The sequence below is a fragment of the Triticum dicoccoides genome, chromosome 2B, assembly GCF_002162155.2.
Source record: "Triticum dicoccoides isolate Atlit2015 ecotype Zavitan chromosome 2B, WEW_v2.0, whole genome shotgun sequence".
Classification (NCBI taxonomy): Eukaryota; Viridiplantae; Streptophyta; class Magnoliopsida; order Poales; family Poaceae; genus Triticum; species Triticum dicoccoides.
This window is the reverse complement of record NC_041383.1, coordinates 34,598,376-34,612,293: the sequence shown is the minus strand read 5'-3', so window position 1 is coordinate 34,612,293 and position 13,918 is coordinate 34,598,376. Positions and strand designations below refer to the sequence as shown.

Genomic DNA, 13,918 nt, shown 5'->3' with positions numbered 1-13,918 from the left:
TGATCAAAGATAGCGAATCAGTGACAAGCGTAAGGCCATATGCGTGTTCAGTGACACATTCCTCATTACGGGCTGTATGTTGGTCAATTTATTGCTGCCAGTAAATCCTATTGACTTGCTGAATTTATTATTGCATCTGGTATTTATGGATACTGAGGCTGGAGGCCGATAACCTTCTGCAAGCAAGTGCAGGGATCCATGATGATGGCACGGTTTAAAAATGTTGTACTTGCTAATTGATTAGTTGATCTGCTAATTTCGTTACCAATTAACGAGTATTATTTATAAGTTGTTTTCATGCTCTGTTCGTGTTCTCCTGTCAAAAGAGCAGCATGTACAATTGGGCAGTTAGTATTTGCACGAGTCTGTAGAAGTTTAACTAGGAAAAGATGCAGACTCGAAGTTTGTACTATTAGGAGAATGGTTTGCATTTGTTCAAGATATGATCATCAAACTTTATACTTGATAGTAGTTCCTTGTTGCAGCAATTTCTTGATTGAAAGATAGAGTGAAGTTATTTTCAGTCTTTAGGTTGTTAAATGTTATTGCCTCGCTGCAAAATAAGAAAGGAAATGTTGTCATTGCCATTTTTACATCAAAACTCCAAACCTGACACCATATCCTCTTTTTTGGTTGTTATTGCCACTAGATTATAACTTTTATCAAGAAGAGAGGTAAATGGACATGGTCCACCCATGAGAACATGATTTGACAACAAGACGCACAACCTCGACAAGCTTATGAAAATCTCTCCCTTCATGCTACTTAGCAACTACATCAGACACGAGATGGTAAAAGAAGAAGCATGACCTGAACAAACATGTCAAGTCAAAGCTAAAACTTGGAAAGATCTTAAAGGAATTAGCAGAAGTCATCTTCTAATAGACTACCGTATTTTGTTCATACTGCGGCGGTAGACACAACTGATTGATATACATTTTCATATGAAGGACTATTTATTGTTCCCATATGCTTTACGGGGCAGACAAACCACACCCGTGGTCCTGCAGTGCAATGAACCATTTAACATTTTGTAAGTTGCATTTCCACTGAGGTTATATTGGAATAAGGGAAGATGTTGTTTTTTGGCGGAACATATGTAAACTAATTTTATACTGGTATTATAAGATAATTAAATTTATGTTTGATACATGTAATATAGCCGTTAATTAGTACATACTGCTAGCAGCAAGATATTTTCGGAGATTATATAGGGGATCGGATGACACCAATTTGAGCGGAAAGAAAATACAGTAGAGAGAACTTCCGTAGAACTGGACGAGGAACAAGACTCTATCTGTTGACGCTATCGGATGTTAGCATCATGAATCTTTAACCATCTAGTGTGAAATGCACCAAACCCCCACTGACATGAGTGTCCGCTCTCCCAGCCACGAATACAAATCTATTGTTGCGGAACTGGGCTGATGTTAGTAGGCTCATCAGCCGAAGCGCAATCTCGGCCAACGTTTTGGAGTTTATGTTCCGAGCACTTCAACCCAATTGAGGATTCATAAGCTCCTAAACAACCTACTAGCACATATCATAGACCATCCATTTCAAAATGGGAAGCATCCGTGAGACCAAGATTGCATCCCATGAACCAAGAATCTAAACATCCACTCTCAATTTATTATTCACCAGCAATGTTTTTGTCTGAAATTGATTATGCTAGCAAACCAAAATAAGTTTATTAGGTAATAAGTCTTTAAGTATATTTTTAGGCTATTGACATATTAAATTCTTAGAAAGTATAGCAAGCGTAGCAAGAAAAAAATACTTTATATAAAACGATAATGTGAAAAACGGCGTGGCAAACCACGAGTATTCTTCTAGTTAGAGGCATGTGTCGTCTAATGGGTGGTAAAACCATCATATGTGGTGACTCTGATCGGCAAGAGCGCAAGTAGAAGAAATGTTTGCGGGATTAGCCTGGTGGGAGCTCCAGTGCCATTGCTGGCTAACGTCCAACCACCAGATCACCACCTCGTAATGGAAGCTTGGGCTATAAGGTTGCTCGTAATGGGAGTATCATAGTTAGTATCATGGATGCTAACTATGCAATTTTGATGAGGTAGAGAGTTAAATGAAGAAAGACAGGATTGAGTATTATATCATGATACAATATCATAATATATACTATACTATTATATGTGTTGCATGGCAATAAATAAGGTCAACTAAGATATTAATTTATGATAGTATGCATTACGGAGATAGTATCATAGATCACTATCATATGCATGATACTAACTTATAATACAACGCAGTACGGGCAGCCTATGGCCAGCCTCCGGTCACTGCCTAAGCTCGAAAGCGCAATGTAGCTTCTTGCCGTAGCAAGATTGGATGCCTCCTCCTAGGACACACCTCACTGCCTCCTCCTAGACTCATATTACTACCTTCATCGAGTCCCACTATCCACCCTCGACAAGACGCAACATCGCCCAGGTCAGCTACCACTGCTACCACCTCCCCTGAATGTCGACTCCCGTCAGGTGTTCCCTCCCAAACAACCCAGTCACAACCGTGCCTTACGCCCCAACTCACGCCAGCCCATCCTTCCCCACCATTCCGGCGAACACGTGCCAACTCCTAACATTTCGCCTCACAACCAGTCATGGACATGGCCGCCAGATTTGCCTATGGCCAGGCTAGGGGACCGTCATACCCGCAAGACAAGGTTCCTTACTGAGGATTCCCAGGAGGTGCTGGATGAAGAGGCGTGGCTCGGTGCTCACTATCGAGGGGGAGTGGCCCTCTCTTGTCTCGACAGATGTTGCCGAGGGTATCAACTCAGAGTTTCAGGAGGTGCCAACTAATATCCTATATATATATAATGCAATTAGGCTCCTTCGTGCGGTTCATCCACCATGAGTTGTTCAGTATGGTTAGGGCGACAACATCGTGCACGTCCACAACATGCTGCTTCACGTCCACTTGTGGAACCGACTAACCTTTGACACCTCTATCCAATACAAATACTGTGTTCGCCTCTTCATCCAGGGCATACCACCATAGGAGTTCTCCTTCCAAACCATGCAAGATCTACTGGCAGAGTGTCTCATCTACTAAGTGGCGAACGATTCCATTGACAATGTGGATAATTCCTACTTCGCCACCAAGGCACCGGTTAACAATCCCAATGAGGCACTGACGAATATGGTGCTACCTCTGCGACCTCACACCTACTGCTCAGATACCATGGTCCATGTCTTGCTCCTCTCGGCCTTCGAGTTGGAGGGCGACGATAGCAATGTATGCGCCTACACCGAGCATCTACCGCATATGCGACACTACCCTATGCTATTCCTTTGTCGTAGTATTCAGTGCTAGGCTATACACGCAGGGCACAAGGTAGATGGGGCGCCGCCGTTGGAAGCGATGCGGCATCCCTGGGAGCATGGTGTTCATGAGGACGTCACAAGGGCTAGGACAAGATGTGGCCTTACCTTAGCTGAGAAGAGGGGCAATGCCACCATGGACACCCCGACTCCGGTAAATACTTTCGGTTACCTGGTGTACAACGATAGGAGGAGCGGAACATGAAGGGCACCGGTGTTGGCAGAGGTGGCCTTCATCGACGAAGAGGGTGCTAGCGGCGATGCTGCCACTGGTGATGTTCATGTCCTTGACGAGCCTGTCCCTGTTGAGGCCTTCTTCGTTAGTGTGCATCACATGCTGCTTGGGGAGGTCCCATCTCATTCAGGGGATCTCCGTTGCTTGTCTGGTCTCGCAGAGTATGGACCAACCATCTACTGGACAGCACCTCCAGGAAAAGGAGGGGGCCCATGTGCTGCTGATTTCCCTCTCGCTGGAGGAGAAAGCCGAGGCATGCCCTAATCCCTCGCAGTCGTGGGACACCTCTTCCCCGTCAATGAAAACTACTGCCAGTTGCAAACCTACAGCTTCAGGTCTGGTCATGCTAGACCCCTTTGGTCTAGTTGACACGAAGCCCTCTCTATCTGTTGGTCTGCTTCAGGGGCCGATGTGGCCCGCCCATGATTTCGTTGGTCATGAAATGGGAGAAGGTATGCCCATGTTGCTAGTTCCTACTGAGCAATTCCATTCGATGATTGAACCTTTATTGGAGAGGTTGGCCAGGTCGACGGCCCCACATATAGTTGCATACACATATGTTGCTATGATCAGTTCATGCAATGGGGTACACATCCAACCAATCACACACGACATGGCAACCACACAATTCTTGTAGCTGGTGGCGTAGGCTATCGAGCCTGTGATCCTACAGTCATCCAAGCAGCTCTTGGGTGGGCAAGGCTTCAGGTTAGGTACCCATCAATGGTGATGCAACATTGCCACAACCTCCACTACAAGGAGAAGATGCTCCAAGAGGCTAAAGGTAGCATCATGAAGCAAGTAAGGCTTTTATCCATGCCCAAACATGGACTTGCCATCACAGAGAGGGGGGAAACTAAAGAGTGCCGACTAAAGCTCTACCCTAAGGCCTTTGATGAGCCCCTATAGCTGGTTCCAATAGTCGCACCAATGCCATTGGGGATAGCTGGCATGGGGTGTGCGATAGATGGCTGCATTCCCCCACATAGACCATGTTTCCCATGGAGGGGAGCCTATTGATATAGAATGTGTTGGGCCTGAATTACCTAGCTCATAGAAAAGTGGTCAAAGACCCCGTGGATTGGAACAATGTATCGTTGGTTTGTTTGCAATAAACAAAGTTCTTGTTCACTGACCGAGCAATCAGGCATCAACTGTGTGTGTGTGGAGGGAGTTCTCAGAGTTTATGTTCTTACCAATGGAGGGGACACGTGTTGGGGTCCTCCTAGCTTGCAAGGGATACAATTATAACTTCACAACAGTCTCGGTGCAAGGGGCAATCCATGGCTACCTATGGCTCCATTGCATCTGGGATGCAAATGGGGTTATAATTATTTGTGGGCTGCATCAAAGAAACTAGAAAATTGCCATCCCGCAAGAGTTGAAGCAGGTCATGCAATACTTTTCCCCAAATGCCATCCCGCTCACCCTGGGGTGACATCAACCACATTGCATGTCAAACGAACAATAAAAACTCGCGGATCAATCGCTAGTGCCTTGCAGCCTTTCGGAATTTCATGAACGAGATGTAGATCGAGGACCTGCACCTGAATGGGTAACACTAGACTTGGTTTAATGACCACAAGAATGAGATAATGGTCAAGTAGGACTTCGTGTTGATCAACAAGGAGTGGAAAGGCTCAACGCCAAAGTTTGTACTACAAGCCCACTCCTCCAAGATGTCAAACCACTGTCCATTGTTGCTCAACTTTGTGGTCGCCTTCAAGCATTCATGGGTCTTCTATTTTGAGAAGCACTTGGTGAGGTTGTAAGTACTTCCAGGCAAGGGGTACCCGTGGTGGCCGATCATCTATGCCGGTTTGCGACAAGTCTCAAGGATTATAGGCCCATCAGTTTAGTTTGTAGCTTCGCAAAGTTGGTCCCCAAAATCCTGTCCTCTCTCTTGCAAAAGTGGAAGCAAGGGCTATTCAGACCTTGCCAAAACGCATTCGTCAAAGGAAGGGCCATCCAAGACAATTTCAGCTATGGCAATGACCTCGCCAATGCATTTTGTAGGTCGAAGACGCCTCCCTTCCTAAACAAGATCAATATTCAGAGGGTGTTTCATACAGTGTCTTGTGAGTTTTTCCTATAGTTGTTTGTGGCTAGGGGGATTTAGAATGAGGGTGACCAACTGGCTGGCAGTGCTTCTAGGCTCCTCATCTACCAAAATATTTGTCAGCGGCGAGCTCTCTAACTGCATACAAATCAAGAGGCGGCTAGGGTAGGGGAGCTCACTTTCACCCTTGCTTGCTGTCCTCGTCACCGAATGCATGTCAACTAAGGAATTTTGCGCCGATTGGCTAACAGAACCTACCATTAGAACATCATTTTACACAAATGATGCAATCATTTTCATAAACCCAAACATCAGGAAGGTGCAGAAAGTCAACAAATGTTGATACGATTCAGTGATGGCACGGGCTTTGACAAACTTCCTGAAACCTTTAGTTACACCATTTTGTTGTAAAGCTCTTGATCTTCAGGAGGTTCTACTCGGTTTCAACTATCCAGTTTAGAAGTTACCATGCAAATATCTTGACATGCTGCTCTCGATAGCAAACTGAAAAATGGAGACCTCGAGTCGTTCTACGAGAAAATCTTGGGTAGGATGAATGGTTGGAAGTTGGCCTTCCTTTATCAAGACAGTCCTTTTGGCAATGTCTATCTTCCAGGTGATTGAACTTCATATGCGGCCTGGCTAGCAACATTGATTGATAAGTTTCGACTAGGGTTTGTTTCGAACAACAAGGAGGTGCCCACCGGCAGCAAATGTCTAGTGACCTAGAAAGTGATATGCATACCAAAAGAGTTCAGCAACCTCGGGGTCACCAACAACATAGAGTGTGACCCTTCGTGCATGCTGGCTTTGGCAAGCGTTGACAGACACCAACAAGCCATGACATGGCTTAGAGTTGAACATTGATCCAATGGTTAAGGCATTGTTCAGTGCTTTTGTGAACTTACACCTAGGCGATGGCACACATCTCCTTTTGGAAGGAGTCACGACACAAGGGGGTGAGCTTCGACGTAACATACCCCCTGCTTTTCGCCCACTGCACTAGGAAGAACTTCACCATCATGCCGGTCCTGTAGGAAGGAAGGAGGATCAGGCACCTCAAGTGCACCCTCTCGGCCGAAGCCATGAGGGTATTTGCTACACTCTAGGCCGAGGTAAATCACATCGACCAGGTGAGTCACCTAGAGGTGGACCATGATCAACGTGTAGACATCCAAACGAGTGAATTGCAGAAAAACACCACATTGGCGCATAGGTTTGCAGAAAACACCGGTTTATGATTTTTTTTGCCAGAAACCACTAATTTTTGACCTAATCTTTTGAAAAAACACTAGTTGATGACTTTGACCCACTTGAGGAAGATTATGACAAATGAAGCACACCGTTTGTTCACATGGCGTAATGTTCACGATAAACGATGTTAGACGGGTCTTTTTACGAAAAACTCCTCCCTTCCTGAAACTACCCCGATCCAGATCGAGATCGAGCATCCCCTCGTGCGAGCTCCTTGGCCGCCGCCCATCTCCATAGTGGCAGCAACACTCCTCCCTGCTTCTATAACCCGAGGATGAAGGACGAGACAGCAGGCCAGCGACCTACTCCAATTTAGAGGAGCTGGCCTGAGCGGGGCCCGTCGATCATGACGCCTCCGTCATTGGAGCCCGAGGAAAATGATCAGATGGGTGCGGCGGATGGCCGGCGACCCCGTGCTCGCGTTCCAGGTAGGTGCCAGGGGTGTCCGGTTACCCATGCTCGCGGTCCAGGTGGGAGCGGGCGGTGGATGACGACCCCGTCCTCGTGTTCCACCATTCCAGGTGGGTGCCCGCGGTGGCCTCCTCGACGGATCCAGGTGGTTGGTCGGGGAACTCCTGGCTACAGAGCTTCGTCGCGCAGGGGAGGCCGGTCCAGAACGCACCACTGGCAATCTCGGCGGCAGCGGCTCCGCCTCATGAACGTCTGGATGCAGGCGAGGAGCCAGCGGGGCAGATGCACGTGTTCTTCAACCGGCGAGCTCTGGCTGCCACGAGGACGGTGGCGGTCGGTAGCTCTGCAGCGGGCCTTGCACGTGGTCTCGGCCAGTGGACAACGACGAGTGCACTTGCCGGCCGACGGCGATGTTCTGGTTCGTGGGAGGATTTTTTAGAGAAGGGTAGAAGAAGAGGATTGGCTAGTCTGGAGTTGATTGCTTTTTTTAATTGAAGGGTGTCCCTGTAAAATTATAGGGACTATTTTATAATTCTAAAAATTTCCTCATCTAACAGTCGTCTACCGTGGACTGTTACGCGACGTCATAATCATGATTAAAATGCCCAAAGAGATTGATCAGTGTTTTTTTTTTTTTGCAAAAGATTAGACCCAGAATAAGTGGTTTATTCTTTTAAATTCATAAACCGGTGTTTTCTGCAAAGCTAGGCATCAATATGGTGGCTTTCTGCAATTCACTCCATCAAAACTCGGCCTACCGCATTCACTTTGAGGGCTGTTCTGGGGCTGGCTTTGACACATTACAAAACAGTAAAACTGAGAGACCTACGAGGCTCCACAACGCTTTGGCGTTGCTAGCCATAGGATCGCCATCACGTTACGTTTGTTTGGGCTGCTGCTCCGCAGAACCATCTACACCACCTGTGGTTAATTGGGCCTTGATTGTTTATTGGGCCTGTAAGCTGGTTTTAGCAAACGAAGCGTAAAACATAGCTGCGGTGTGTTGCCTCAAAAACGTAGATGCGTGTGTCCGCATAGCAGCGCCACCCAGCTATTCTTGTATTCGGTGGTAAAAAAAGCTATTCTTGTATTTGTTTCGTCACATCTTTCATATGCACTATTTATTTAAAAAACCTGAGCAGTCATCTGGCTAATTCTATTCCCGGTGACAACATTACTTTGTCATATAAAATATGTGTGTTAGGTCATGCAAATTTAATTCATATCTTTTATATTTTCAAAAGTTTACATGATATTTTATCATCCTATCGTAACATGGGCGGGCACAGCAACGCGCGTCATCATGGTCTAGTTCCTATGAAAGTCGGATGACCCTAGTGAGTTGAAGATCTTCGGCTGGCTGGCCCTGCTTGGCCGCTGCAACACCACCGACGTGCTCACGAAGAATGGGTGGCCGCACGAGCCCACATGTGTACTCTATTCGGGGCCATTGGAGGGCGCGATGAGCTTCTAGCTAGTGTCACGCCCCTACACTATGGAAGTCTGGTAGGCCACTCACAGGCGTTGGAATCTGCCACCGGCCCTTGTGCCATCCTCCACCCGTCTCCCGTTTGAGTGGGCAGAGGAGTGCACCGCCATGCCGACGAAAGAGAAGAAGAAGGCGTCGTGCTCACGTGCGCCTGCGGTGCGGTAAGGTATCCACCTGTTGTCCCAGCTGCCAACTCCGGTGCTGGTCTGGTGGATAACCTGGAAGGAGCGGATGTCACACAACTACATCATTGATGCATAGACCTAGGGAGCCTGACTAAGGCTGTGTGATGTTATCTTTGTTTCAGGGCGGGTTAACACATCTGACTAAAACCACCCCCCTATAAATCCTATTTTTTTTCCTACACCCTAATATCAATGAAAAGCTGCTCTGCCAGCATTTTTCGTCCAAGAAAAGAGACAACCTATGCTATACAAGTATTAATACTCTCTTCATTTAAACATAAATGCAAGGGTGAAAAGCAATAACATGAAATGATTTTATAAAGAGAATACCTATTTGCATGCTCAATCCATATACATCTGCACATACTAGTGAAAGTATGTATCAAAATGTTAAGAGCTTCTTTGATCCGGAATATTTTCATGAAAATATTGGAGGACAGTAAGCTTTAAAGAAATTCCCTATGTTGGTTGTTGATTTGTAGGGTCAGAATCATAGGACCTTTAGTAAGGGAATTCTTTATAGATTTTTCATAGAATTTTTTTGATTCAACCAAATCCTTTTGAAAGAATCTTCCATTTATTCTGTGGTTCAAATCATACAAGCTATCGTACAAACACAGTCCTGTCTGATTCAAGTAAACATGACATTGCAATCCCGCTATATTTACTGTTCACTTTTTAGATGCTACTCCCTCCGTTCCAAAATAGATGATCCAACTTTGTACTAACTTTAGTACAAAGTTGGATCATCTATTTTGGAACAGAGGGAGTATTTACCTGTTCTTACGTTTTTGGAACCCTCTGAACGGAAAGAACCTTAACTGCCAGTACAATTAGATCCTTTAAGGTTTGGTCCAACTGCTAATGGTTTGAGTTTAATTTTATAAGTGGACTAAAAAATCTTACACATTTCTCAACGTGAGGTTTGAGTTTGTGCGTTATAACTAAGCACAATCAAGGGGCTAAACGACATAATCATTTTCCTTATATATAAAATAGCACTGTGACCAGCACATTTGGGACGAGACTTTCCTGCTCCCTCCCCATGCTCCCATCCTTGCTCCCGCGTACGTGGCTTTATTTGATTGGAAAAAAGTAAGGCCCGGGCCCACCCCGTTAAAATCAGGGGGGTGATTGTATTAGAAAGGAAAAAAACAGTCGTAGGATGAAGTAGGAGCACGGATGGGAGCACGGGGAAGGAGCAGCCAAGCCGGATCCGCGCGTTTGGCGCCGCTAGATGTCTTTTATATAAATATAATTGTTGTTTTCGGTTTTTGACATAGTATCCAGTTTACAAATTATATAATTATCTTTCATAGCAAAATGTTTTTTTGTGACTGCCATACAAAAATGTTAACAAAACATAACTACAAAATATTCTGAAATGAAATCCTGATGAGTTAAATGATATTTCTTTTACTCGTCCAGTCAATAGATTTTAGGACATAAAGGCATATGGCCGATACAAATAATCTATGATCTGTTTATGCAGCGGCCTCATCACTAGGGACCAAAAGCAATTTAAAAACTACACAAAAAAATGCAAAAAGTAAAATAAAAATACACCTTGGCTCTTCCCCTGCTCATCCACGTTCCATTGTAATTAATGTAGTGCGGTTCTAGAACTATAAACCTCATACTCAAATAGGCCTCGAGTAAAAAGCATTAATTCACCAGAAAAAAAGAAAACACAATAAAAGTGGAGTGAATTTTTCATATTCCTTTTTGTGTGTGGATAATTGTTTTACATTTATCTATTAACTTGGCATATTTTTCTATAATCATGGTTATCTACCTTCCATGTTGCATTGTCGATAAATTGTTGGACTTAGAAGAAGGAACACCCGGTACACATTTTTTCATTTGTTGAGTTTTCAACTAAGCATATATGGAATATAAATATTGATAGCTCCTTTATAAACTCCACTTTTTTGCGTTAGAAAGCGCCACTGTATCTCCGTCCGCCCTCTCATCGTTTATGATATTATTTTCTTTTAAATGAAAGCGGCAGGGGGGGCATCCATGGTTTTTCCTTCTAAGAATAGGAAACTGAAATTTAGTATGCAAGTACTTGAAACCAGGTGAGATTGTGAATCTACTCCTCTGACCGAGTGAGATAGGCCCTCTTCAGTTTTGGGATTGAAATTGCACTACTCCATTTTTGCAAGTCAATCATTAGATAATTCTACACATCCATACTTACCTTGCTCTAATTTTGTCCGCCCCCTCTACCCATGTAGTGCAATGTGTGGAGCATGCTCAATTCAAATTGCTAAAACATTTTATTTTTGTTTATGATAATTGAGAATGAATTGGAATAATGCTTGTGTAATTATGTTAGCAATTTTTGACAATGTAAATCACGAACCTTACATGTATGAGCCACAAAAAAAATTGATTGGACCCCACAATTTTTTTTGAAGGGGCAAACCCTCAAACTTTCTGTAGTGTACGTAACATCAATGGAGCAACTGAAAATGAGTTGGAAGAGGTTTTTGTGTGCAAGTCACATATGACTTGGATCGGCATGCATCGATTAATCTTCTTATTATAGACACTTAGATCATGACACCGATTGAACTTTTCTTGCCACTACAAACAATCATCTGCCAGATAGACATGTTATCTATTTTCTGGAGTGTAGCTAAGCCACTAGGAAACAGACTTTCGCCCCTTTATAAATAAAGGCACAAACAGCCGAGCTGATATAAAGTTGTGAGGAAGACCTCAAAGTAGCGGGTCAGAAACAAAAATGGCCTCCGGGCTAGTGGCACAAGTTCTACTAACTCATCACCAAAGCAAGAACACATGAGACGCCACACCTAACCTGAGACGATCAATACTACTAAGCAAGATTGGAACCGAGCTATCAAGGGAAACCACCGGGCACCTTGGTGCCGAACACAACGAACCATCTCCGGAAAGGGAAGACTCACCGTTGAGACAATCCACTTGCTTCGCACTGTGGAGCACTGCTCTTGCCAAGAGATAGCAAAGGATTGAGAACAAAGACCACGAGACACATCTATAAGATAGGAGTACATGGGGCCACCCTTCACCAAAGTCGAGGATGCACCAGGCCAGGGATAAGGATCCTAAAGACGATGACCAGTTGCAACCGAAAGGGACTGGGGCTCCACGACGATGCCCTCAAGAGGGAGATGACACCAAGCGCCACCGATGTAGCGCCCAAGAGGATGGCCAAGGGTTTTCACCCTGGAGCCCTGACATCGTGAGGGTACCCACAACAATGCCCCCAAGTGGAAAGTGACACCCGTAGGCGTCGCTTTCATCAATGCGAAGATTTCTCTCTAATCCTCACATGTGCCACCCATGGAACCAAAGTTGCCGACACAACCCACGAGGATGAACCGCTGCCGACACTGCCAGGCCTATAGATCTAGACCAGGGGGGCACCACGGTTGAAGCTGCGCCAACAACAGGGTCACCTAGACCCCCTCGCTATCCACAGCCAAGAGGACACACCACCACCGCTACTACGCTACCTGTCGCAGAGATCACTGCACAACCTTAACATCTATGACTGCTGCCACGACATCCCAACCCAACTTCCCTCCACAACCGACACAAACGATCCACACTAAGCAAGCACCTTAGAGTAGATAGTGCAGCCCCGAGATAATTCAACACATCCCGAGCGGTACTTGCGTAGGGGAGACCACCAACCCCAGAGGCCAGATCTCGACTGGACCTAGCCGCAAATCATAGGCGCAACAAGGATCAGAGCTCAAATGTTGGTAGTCGGCAAGCCATTGACAGGCCGACTACCAACATAGTGGCACCTAGGCAAGCACAAATACATTTCGTGCTACCGTAGTAGCAGGCCTCTCAAGGGCCAGATCTAGTCGTCCAAATCTGGCCGAGGACAAACACCGAGGTCCACCAGCCCTACTCCGAGCCCCACTAGAGCCATCGCCTCTAGCCGGCAGAGGTCCCCGCATAGCCTGACCTACATTGTTGTCCCGCTTAGCTCGCCATCGCGGCAAGGAACTGCTGCGCCGCCGGAGTATGTGCAGGCTCTCAGACCGACGCCATGAACAAATGGCAAAGAAAGGGGTGGGGTGGGGTGGGGTGGGGGGGGGGGTGCGTTGCAGGGATGCACATCCACGCCAACCAAGTCGACCCTACCCTGCACGCCATAGTATGCCATCCACCGCTCCCAACCAAGCCCCGCCACATCGGGTGCAGCACCACCTCCACCACGCTAGGCCACACCTCCGCCGGTTCCAGGCTGCACCGCCGCCTCCTAGCCCCGAAGCCACTTGAGCTGCCTGCCACCACCGTCGGGAACCCCGATAAACCGCGCGCTCACACACGAACGACCACCCCGCGCCGCTGCCGACTAATGTAAGGGAGGGAGAAGAGAGCCCCGCCGCCGCCAACGCGACTCGGGCTTTGCCCGGCGGACGCGCTCCAGTGGTGGTAAGAACCGGGGGGTGACGAAGATGGGAGGACCAGCGGCGGCCGAGCTAGTACATCCTTGATGCACGCGCGGTGCGTCGCAGGAGCGAGTTTTTTTCTGTGGTTCTTTTTTTTTTGTTGTCCACCTTTTTTAGGGAAATATGTCAATGTAGTCACACACGTACGGTGAGCGGATATGCAACTGCAGGTGCGTGCGTTCGTGGACATAAAATACTACTTTGGAACCAGCGGGCATGCAACAACAATTGCATGTGGCCGGACCGACGTGCCTCTATAGTTGGGCACGACACATGAAAAGTACTCCCTCTGTTCTTAAATATAAGTCTTTATAGAGATTCCACTATAAACCACATACGGATGTATATAGATGCATTTTAAGTATAGATTCGTTCATTTTGCTCCGTATGTAGTCCACCTAGTGGAATCTCTACAAAGACTTATATTTAAGAACGGAGGGAGTATATAAAAAGGAAATCCGAACAGAAAAAAAGTCAAATG

The 13,918-nt window shown here is 46.2% G+C and overlaps 1 protein-coding gene across 4 annotated transcripts in view; it reads right to left on the bottom strand.

Annotated features, from left to right (window-relative positions):
* Window positions 1-13,918, bottom strand: part of LOC119361969 — a 54,244-nt gene that overhangs the window by 28,940 nt on the left and 11,386 nt on the right. The gene's annotated exons all lie outside the window — the stretch shown is intronic.